The sequence below is a fragment of the Arachis ipaensis genome, chromosome B6 (assembly GCF_059453495.1).
Source record: "Arachis ipaensis isolate K30076 ecotype BB chromosome B6, ASM5945349v1, whole genome shotgun sequence".
Lineage (NCBI taxonomy): Eukaryota > Viridiplantae > Streptophyta > Magnoliopsida > Fabales > Fabaceae > Arachis > Arachis ipaensis.
This window is the reverse complement of record NC_142441.1, coordinates 131,693,388-131,703,730: the sequence shown is the minus strand read 5'-3', so window position 1 is coordinate 131,703,730 and position 10,343 is coordinate 131,693,388. Positions and strand designations below refer to the sequence as shown.

The 10,343-nt window shown below is 37.0% G+C and overlaps 1 pseudogene; it reads left to right on the top strand.

Annotated features, from left to right (window-relative positions):
• The first annotated feature begins 5,637 nt into the window (after window positions 1-5,637).
• LOC107647298 (DEAD-box ATP-dependent RNA helicase 47A-like) lies at window positions 5,638-7,350 on the top strand (annotated as a pseudogene).
• The last annotated feature ends 2,993 nt before the right edge of the window (window positions 7,351-10,343 follow it).

Genomic DNA, 10,343 nt, shown 5'->3' with positions numbered 1-10,343 from the left:
AGGCTAAACATCTTTAAAAATGTCCTCTAGCTCTGATTCGAGACTCTCAGTCATATGGACCTCTTCCACCAGGGAGTCAATAATATCAATGCCCAGGCAGTCGTCTGATGTGTCTGGATGTTGCATAGCTTTGACAACATTCAACTTAAACTCATCCTCATTGACTCTCAGGGTTATCTCCCCTTTTTGGACGTCAATGAGGGTTCGTCCAGTTGCTAGGAATGGTCTTCCTAGAATGAGAGTTGCACTCTTGTGCTCCTCCATTTCCAGCACTACAAAGTCAGTAGGGAAGGCAAATGGCCCAACCTTGATAATCATGTCCTCAATTATGCCTGATGGGTATTTAATGGAGCCATCAGCAAGTTGAAGACAAATCCGGGTTGGTTTGACCTCTTCAGTCAAGCCGAGCTTTCTAATAGTGGATGCAGGGATTAGGTTGATGCTTGCCCCAAGATCACATAGAGCTGTCTTGGTGTAGTTACCCTCTAATATGCATGGTATCATAAAGCTCCTGGGATCTTTAAGCTTTTCTGGGAAGCTTTTCAGAATGACTGCACTGCATTCTTCAGTGAGGAGAACTCTTTCAGTTTCTCTCCAATCCTTCTTATGACTCAAGATATCTTTCATGAACTTGGCATAAGAGGGTATTTGCTCAAGTGCCTCTGCAAACGGAATCTTTATTTCAAGAGTCCTGAGATAGTCTGCAAAGCGGGCAAACTGCTTATCCTGCTCCTCTTTGCGGAGTTTTTGAGGATAAGGCATCTTGGCTTTATATTCCTCAACCTTAGTTGCTACAGGTTTATTTCCTACAGAGGTAGGTTGAGAAGCCTTCTTGAGGGATTTATTATAAGCACTTGCAGGTGTCTGATCCCTCACTGGCATTTGAAAGCCAGGGTTGGAAGCTGGAGTGGCGTTAGACGCCAACTCCTCATCTGTTTCTGGCATCTGAACGCCAGAACTGTGCTTCCTCTGGGCGTTCAACGCTAGATTCTTGCTTGTTTCTGGCGTTGAACGCCAATCCTGAGCATGGTCTGGGTGTTCAGCGCCAGCCTTCTACCCAATTTCTGGCGTTTTAGCGCCAGAATTATTTTTCCCTGGGCTCTTACTGTCCTCAGGTGGATTTTGGGTGGTTTGCTCATTTCTTGGCTTCTTGCTGCCTTGAGGTGGGGTATTTAACGTCTTTTCACTTCTTAATTGAACTGTTTGGCATTCTTCTGTTATTTGTTTTGACAGCTGCTGCTTTGTTTGCTTCAATTGTTCTTCCATATTTATATTAGCCATCCTTGTCTCTTGTAGTCTATCCTTGAATTCGGCTAACTGCTTTGTTAGAAAGTCCAATTGCTGATTGAATTCAGCAGCTTATTTTACAGGACTGAGTTCAGCAGTTACTGTTTTAACCTCTTCTTTCATGGAAGGGTCACTGCTTAGATACAGATGCTGATTTCTGGCAACTGTATCAATGAGCCCTTGAGCTTCTTCAATTGTCTTTCTCATGTGGATAGATCCACCAGCTGAGTAATCTAGAGACATCTGAGCTCTTTCTGCAAGCTCATAATAGAAGATGTCTAACTGAACCCACTCTGAAAACATTTCAGAGGGGCATTTTTGTAGCATCTCTCTGTATCTCTCCCAGGCATCATAAAGAGATTCATTATCTCCTTGTTTAAAGCCTTGGATGTCCAGCCTTAGCTGTGTCATCCGTTTTGGAGGAAAGTATTGATTCAGGAATTTTTCTGTCAGCTGTTTCCATGTCCTTATGCTGGCCTTAGGTTGGTTATTTAACCACCTTTTAGCTTGGTCTTTTACAGCAAATGAAAACAGTAATAATCTGTAGACATCCTGATCTACCTCCTTATCATGTACTGTGTCAGCAATCTGTAAAAACTGTGCCAGAAGCTCTGTAGGTTCTTCCTGTGGAAGACCGGAATACTGGCAACTTTGCTGCACCATGATAATGAGCTGAGAATTCAACTCAAAGCTACTGACTCCAATGGAGGGTATGCAGATACTGCTCCCATATGAAGCAGTAGAGGGGTTAGCATATGATCCCAGAGTCCTCCTAGATTGTTCATTTCCGCTTAGGTCCATGATGGAGAAAGGGAGATGATGTAAAATAGAAGAAAAATATTTTTATTTATTTAATTATTTATTTATTTCAAAAACAAAATAAATTAAAATAAATAAAAATGGGTGAAGATTTTCGAAAAAAAATGAGGAAAGAGAAAGTGGTTAGGAAGTTTTGAAAAAGATATGATTTGAAAAGGGTTTTAAATTTCAAAAAAAAATATGGATTTTAAAATTGATTTTTGAAAAAAAAGCTTTAAAATAGAGAGAAAAGATATTTTTGAATTTAAAGAGGAAAGAGAAAAACAATAAGATAGCACAAGATTTAAAATTTTTAGATCTAATGCTCCTTGTTTTCGAAAATTTTTGGAGGGAAACACCAAGGAACACCAAACTTAAAAATTTTAAGATCAAGACACAAGGAGAACTCAAGAACACTTTGAAGACTCACAAGAACACAAGAACATGAAGAAAGAACACTAAACTTAAAATTTTTAGAAAACCAAACTAAAATTTTTGAAAAACAAAGAAAAATCAACAAGAAAACACCAAACTTAAAGTTTGGCACAAGATTTATTCAAAGAAAAATTATTTTTGAAAAAGATTTTAAAAATAGGATAGCCAATTACCAAGAACATAAGCACCACGCTCTAGCTAATTGAGCTATAAATTTAAAGTGTTTTAACAATGTATAAATAATAAAAGACTCTAAACCAAAAAGAAAATTTTTTCCTAATCTAAGCAACAAAATAAACCGTCAGTTGTCCAAACTCAAACAATCCCCGGCAACGGCGCCAAAAACTTGGTGCACGAATTGTGAATCACACGTTTCACAACTCGTACCACTAACCAGCAAGTGCACTGGGTCGTCCAAGTAATACCTTACGTGAGTAAGGGTCGAATCCCACGGAGATTGTTGATTTGAAGCAAGCTATGGTTATCTTGTAACTCTTAGTCAGGATATAATATCAATAATAATTCTTAGTTTTAATTGTAAAAAGTCAAAGGGCATAAAACAAATACTTGTTACTCAATAATGGAGAATATGTTGGGGTTTTGGAGATGCTTTGTCTTCTTTATTTCAGTTTTTCTCTTGTACTCCTCTTCACACACGCAAGGCTCCTTCCATGGCAAGCTGTATGTAAGGTGTCACCGATGTCAATGGCTACTTCCCGTCCTCTCAGTGAAAATGGTCCAAATGCTCTGTCACAGCACGGCTAATCATCTGTTGGTTCTCGATCATGTCGGAATAGAATCCCTTGATTCTTTTGCGTCTGTCACTACGCCCAACAATCGCGAGTTTGAAGCTCGTCACAGCCATTCAATCCTTGAATCCTACTCGGAATACCACAGACAAGGTTTAGACTTTCCGGATTCTCATGAATGCCGCCATCAATTCTAGCTTATACCACGAAGATTCTGATTAAGAAATCTAAGAGATACTCATTCAATCTGATGTAGAACGGAGGTGGTTGTCAGGTACACGTTCATGGATTGAGGAAGGTGATGAGTGTCACGGATCATCACCTTCTTCATAGTGAAGCGCGAATGAACATCTTAGATAGGAACAAGCGTGTTTGAATGGAAAACAGAGATAATTGCATTAATTCATCAAGACGCTACAGAGCTCCTCACCCCTAACAATGGAGTTTAGAGACTCATGCCATCAAAGAGTACAAAGTTCAGATCTAAAAATGTCATGAGATACAAAATAAATCTCTAAAAGTTGTTTAAATACTAAACTAGTAACCTAGGTTTGCAGAAAATGAGTAAACTATGATAGATAGCGCAGAAATCCACTTCTGGGGCCCACTTGGTGTGTGCTGGGGCTGAGACTTAAGCTTCTCACGTGCCTGGGCTATTTTGGGCGTTCAACGCCAGGTTGTAACCTGTTTCTGGCGTTGAACTCCAACTTGTAACTTGTTTCTGGCGCTGGACGCCAGACTGCAACATGGAACTGGCGTTGAACGCCAGTTTACATTATCTATCCTTGAGCAAAGTATAGACTATTATATATTGCTGGAAAGCCCTAAATGTCTACTTTCCAAAGCAATTGAGAGCGCGCCATTTGGAGTTCTGTAGCTCTAGAAAATCCACTTTGAGTGCAGGGAGGTCAGAATCCAACAGCATCAGCAGTCCTTTTTCAGCCTGAATAAGATTTTTGCTTAGCTCCCTCAATTTCAGCCAGAAAATACCTGAAATCATAGAAAAATACACAAACTCATAGTAAAGTCCAGAAATGTGATTTTTAATTAAAAACTAATAAAAATATACTAAAAACCAACTAAATCATACTAAAAACTAAGTAAAAACAATGCCAAAAAGCGTATAAATTATCTGCTCATCAGTCTCTATATTAAATGTCTAAGTAAGTTGTTTGTTGTGGATTTTTGTTGTCACTTAGACTAAATAATCTATACAGATGGAAGATTAAGTAAACACATTTACTTACTAATCAACAAGTACATCTGTATAGATTATTGAGTCTAAGTGACAACAAAACTCCACAACAAACAACTTACTTAGACATTTAGTATAGAGACATAAAACTTTTGCTATGTCATTAGGTTTATGTTTTCATTGAGACTTATGTTATTGTTGATAGATAGAATTGTTATGTATGCTGGATTGTTAATGGGATTGTTATAAATTTATGTTTTCCTTTTTGAGGTGCACTATTTGTACATTTTGTTTGCATGTACTTTTAAATTTATGTTTCCAATCTAATGGTTCTTACTTCAGCAGATTCAGTAAGGTTATATTATATATTACATTCCTCTGCTGCGTTGTGATGTACCTACTGGCATTTAGACAGTGCATATTCTTTGGTTTTGTTGTTCCTTTTTCTTTCCTTTTATTTCCAAACACCAAAAGAATATATTATATATTACATATTCAGATTGATTTAGTTTCTCATACTTTGGATATCGTAGTTAGATTTTTGGTAAGTTATCCTTGTTAAAGTTTCTGACATAATCTTTGAAGTTCGGTGTTTTCTTGCCATTCATGGTTTCTGAAAGATAAACAAATAAGTAATGGAAAAAAGGAAGGTACTGCATTGTTGTTTTGGACTATTACAGTGACCTTGTTCTATTTTAATCATGCTTGCTTAGCCCAAGTAAAAAAATAAATTAATATCAAGGGGCATGTGCTGTCTTATTTTTAGTTTAAGACACATATTTACTAATAAATTGGGGTGGGAGAATTTGATAATGAAAATGAATGGGGGATTCAGACACATAGGGGGAGGAAAAGGGAGAGAGGAACGGCAGCTCCATGATTCATTCATGTAGAACTATCGGTGACACACCAACCTTGGAAGACAGCATCCTCATGTTCAAAATCAGTGACAATCTTTTATGTATACCCAATATATGTTGTGTCTGTTTGTATGATAATGAAGTAATTGTCTGTGATAATGGTGATGCTTGTGTAAATGAAAAATTTGTGATGCATAAAAAATAGGTTTTAACTTATAAGAAAGAAAGGATGATTTGGGTTCTTATTCTTAAAAATATTTTACCCTTTGGATGAAAGAATCACTTCTTTTTATAGGTAATGTTTACATCAACGATGCCAGCTTTGATGCCATCTAGGTTTCTTCTTGTTGGAGAGTCCTTCCCCATTAGAAGGGCATTGGCTACTCATAAAAATGCTTCTTCTTTGTTGCACACAAGTATTTATTGTATGAGCCAAGTGGAACCACCCAATCATGGTTCCTTAACCCTCTCAAATGTTAGTTTCCAAAGTGAAGTTGATAAACCAATTAACAAAGGTGGCAAGTCTAGCAGTAAGGTAAAGCCATTGTTGGGTTCATCCCTGGGGTCCCTTAAGAGCAAAGGCATAGGGAAACTTATTGGTTCCAGTGAGAAGAAGAAAGCGTTCGAGATTGTTGAGAGGAAGAAACAACAAATCAAGGCTGCCCCATTTGCAGTAAAATCGTTCTCTGAACTTGGGTTGCCCCATGTTCTAATTGAGAGACTTGAGAAAGAGGGGATCAGTGTTCCAACTAGGGTTCAGTCTACAGCTGTTCCTACCATTCTATAGAACCATGATGTCATAATTCAGTCTTACACGGGTTCGGGGAAGAAATTGGCTTATCTTCTTCCTATACTATCATCTATTGGTCCACTGATGAACAAAGTTTCCAAGAGTTACAGTGGTGGTAATTCTGGTGAGAAAATGGGAGTAGAAGCAGTGGTTGTTGCTCCCTCTAGGGAGCTAGGGATGCAGATAGTGAGGGATTTTAAGAAGATACTAGGAGTGGAGAACAAGAAAGTGGTTCAGTAGCTTGTGGGAGGTGCAAACTGAACCAGGCAGGAAGAAGCTCTCAAGAAGAATAAACATGCCATTGTTGTTGGCACACCTGGAAGGATAGCGAAACTTAGTGCAGCAGGGAAGCTTTGGACACATGGCGGTCGCTATTTGGTATTGGATGAAGTTGATGAGCTCTTGTCATTCAATTTTCGGGTGGACATGCACCGGATATTGCAGCATGTAGGCAGGAGATCAGGTGCAGACCTGGATCCAAATGTTAAAGGGACTGGGCGTCAATTAATTATAGTGTCTGCAACTGTTCCGTTTTCTGTTGTAAGAGCAGCGAGAAGCTGGGGATGTGATCCACTTCTTGTCCAAGCTAAGTAAGTTATACCGCTTGATACTGTATCGCCTTCAGGCCCTATCAATTTGTCAAGGCCTTCAGTCGGTTCTACTCCAGACCCAACTAAGCCATCTCAGGCATCAGTAGAGAGTTTGCCTCTGTTTTTGAAACACTATTACTGTGTAGCGAGGTTACAGCACAAGGTCGATACCATGAGAAAGTGTATTCATGCCCTGGATGCAAAAGTTGTAATAGCTTTCATGAACAACACTAAGCAACTAAAGGATGTCGTCTTCAAGCTGGAGGCCCGTGGAATGAAAGCGACAGAGTTGCATGGGGATCTTGGGAAGCTTGCTAGGTCGTCAACTTTGAAGAAATTCAAGAATGACGAGGTGAGAGTTCTTGTGACAAATGAATTATCAGCTAGAGGTTTGGATGTGGCAGAATGTGATCTCGTGGTTAATCTGGACTTACCTACGGATTCAAGTCACTATGCACACCGAGCATGCCGAACTAGTCAGCTTGGTAGGGATGGTATAGTGCTAACCATATGTGAAGAGTCCGAAGTGTTTATTGTGAAGAAAATGGAGAAGTAGCTTGGAGTAACTGTGGTGTTCTGTAATTTTGTTGAGGGATAGATGCTTGTCAACCAAAAAGAGAAAGCACTCAGCACTTCAAGAAAATGAGGTTTAGTTGAGGTTTACAAAGCTATACTCTAGGTTTTAGCTCTTGCATGTTTTCAAGAATAGACAACTTCTACTTGCAAGTGCATACTCTAAAACAGAAACTCACCGTATAATTTACGTTGTAAGTCAAGCATGACATCAACTATAGTTACCAGAGTCCCTCTCATCTGCATCTTTCTTTTTCCTCATATCTGATTATTGTTATCAAGTTCTTATAATGTTTCAAATCTGAATTCAGTTTTTCTTTCTCTTTTTCTCCTCTTATTATCACTTTCTGTGATGTCAAAGTAATTCAGTATGAAATTTGTAGCTGGTTTTAAATTTGCTGATGTAATCATAGAAAATAGCTGTATAACATTTTTGTTAACTGCTGTTGCAAAAGTTTCTAGTTTAGAACTTGGAGAATAGGATATTTATTTTTGAACCTATATGTTTCTCCATTTAAAAAAAGTTGAATTTCCATGGTAGTATACAACATTGCGCAATGTTTAACTGGAAAATTTTCACTTGGCAAAGTTTCCTCCTAGATCCTAGTCTTCTGTCTTCTGGGGTTGCAATTTCAACTTATGTTCTCCTGCTCTAAATTCCTGCTTTTTGAATCGAGCTCTTTGCTTCGGCAACTTAAATATCTAAGCAGGATTATTATTGCTATTGAGAACCCTCAGGATATCGTTGTTCAGTCTGCTAGACCATGTAGTCAGCGAGCAATCTTGAAATTTGCCCAATAAACTGGTGCTAATGCAATTGCTGGAAGGCACACTTCTAAGAGGTCAGTCTTGCTTTCCCATTTTCACATAATATTTCTTATTTATCTTTTGGGATTCTGAATCTGAATATTATTGAAGAATGTGTCGATGTGAATCTTTTGTGAATTTTGTATTCAATTTTTTATATTTGGTAAAAACTCAGGTGCAGTCAATTTCACGTGAGGTTGATAGTTGAGAGCGGTTAAATAATTTGACTGATTTGACTAAATTTTTATCTAACGACTCTCAGTTATCAACTTCAGGTGAAGCTGACTGTACCTGAGTTTTTACCTTTATATTTGTCTTTTCCTGTATCTAGGGTTCTTTTTTGTTATATACCTATAAATTTGTTATAATCTAGTGGTTTGTCAATTTTTCTTTATATGGTGTGTTGTCTATTGAAAGAGTCAATTTAATTTCTAATCATGATTTTGATACGAGTAAGTGTATTTTGTATAACCATATTGTGTTCAAATTTTAAAATAACTTATTATCATAATTTTACAATAGAGCTTATGAAAAAGAAAACTTGTTAAACCTCAACATTTCTGTTATCTTTCCGATGCTACAGCTACCGAATGAAAGTATTTTTATGTTTGGTTGAATTTTTGTATTCCTTGTTCCCAAGTATTTACATAATTAACCTTGGCAAGACATGGGAGAGGCTCCATCTTGCTGCAAGGATTATTGTTGCTATCAAGAACCCTCAGGATATCAAAGTTCGCACAACACATGGGTGCGAATGCAATTGCTGGAAGGCACACTCCTGGAACATTTACTAATCAAATGCCGAGATCCAATAACGAGCCCTGTCTACTCATTCTGACTGATCCAAGGACTGATCATCAGGTGCCACATGTTTTAGATGTTTGAAACGTATGTTATTCATTTGTGTTGATGGTGTAGTGGTGTGTGTTGTTTCACTATTAACTGTCAATATATTTTTATAGGAGTTTGAAATTCTATTATTAGTTGATATCATTTTGTGTTTGTTTTTCTATTTTTGTTTAAAAAAAATATGTGCATCCCATTAAGACACATATTTACCAATAACTTGGGGTGGAAGAATTTTGTAATGAAAATTAATGGGAGCTTCAGATACATAGGGAGAGGGAGAGGGAGAGAGGAACTATAGCTCCATGATTCATTCATGTAGAACTATTGGTGACACACCAATCTCGGAAGACAGCAACCTCATGTTCAAAAATCAGAAAACGTAATAAATGTAAATTTAAAATATCAAACAAGTGTGTTTGATATTTGGCCAATCTATTCTAAGAATCTACTATGTTACATGCATCATTGATGTAAACTTTACCTATAAAAAGAAGTGATTCATTCATCAAAAGGGTAAAATATTTTTGAGAAAAAGAACCCAATTCATCCCTTCTTTCTTATAAGTTATAACCTATTTTTTATGCATCACAAATTTTTCATTTACCCAAGCAACACCATCATCACACACAATTATTTCATTATCATACAGACAGTTACAACATATATTGGGTATACAACTGATTTTGAACATGAGGTTGCTGTCTTCCAAGGTTGGTGTGTCACCGATAGTTCTACATGAATGAATCATGGAGCTGCCATTCCTCTCTCCCTTTCCCTCTCCCTATGTGTCTGATGCCCACATTCATTTTCATTATCAAATTCTCCCACCACAAGTTATTAGTAAATATGTGTCTTAAACTAAAAACTTGACAGCACATTCCCCTTAATGTTTTTTTTTCTTGGGCCAAGCAACCACTATTAAAATAAAACAAGTTCACTGCAATAGTCCAAAACAACAATGCAACACCTTCCTTTTTTCCATTACTTATTTGTTTATCTTTTGGAAACCTTGAATGGCAAGAAAACACCTAACTTCAAAGATTATGTCAAAAATTTCAACAAGGATAACTTACCAAAAATCTAACTACAATATGCAAAGTATGAAAAACTAAATCAATTTGAATATGTAATATGTAATATGTAATATATTCTTTTGGTGTTTGAAAATAAAAGGAAAGGAAAAAGAACAACAAAACCAAAGAATAAGCACTGTCTAAATGGCAATAAGTACATCACAACACAGCAGCGGAATGAAATATGTATTATGTAATATATAATATAACGTTACTCAATCTACTGAAGTAAGAACCATTAGATTGAAAACATAAATTACAAAGCACATGCAAACAAAATATTCAAATTCTGCACCTTAAGAAGGAAAACATAAATTTATAACAATCCCATCAACAA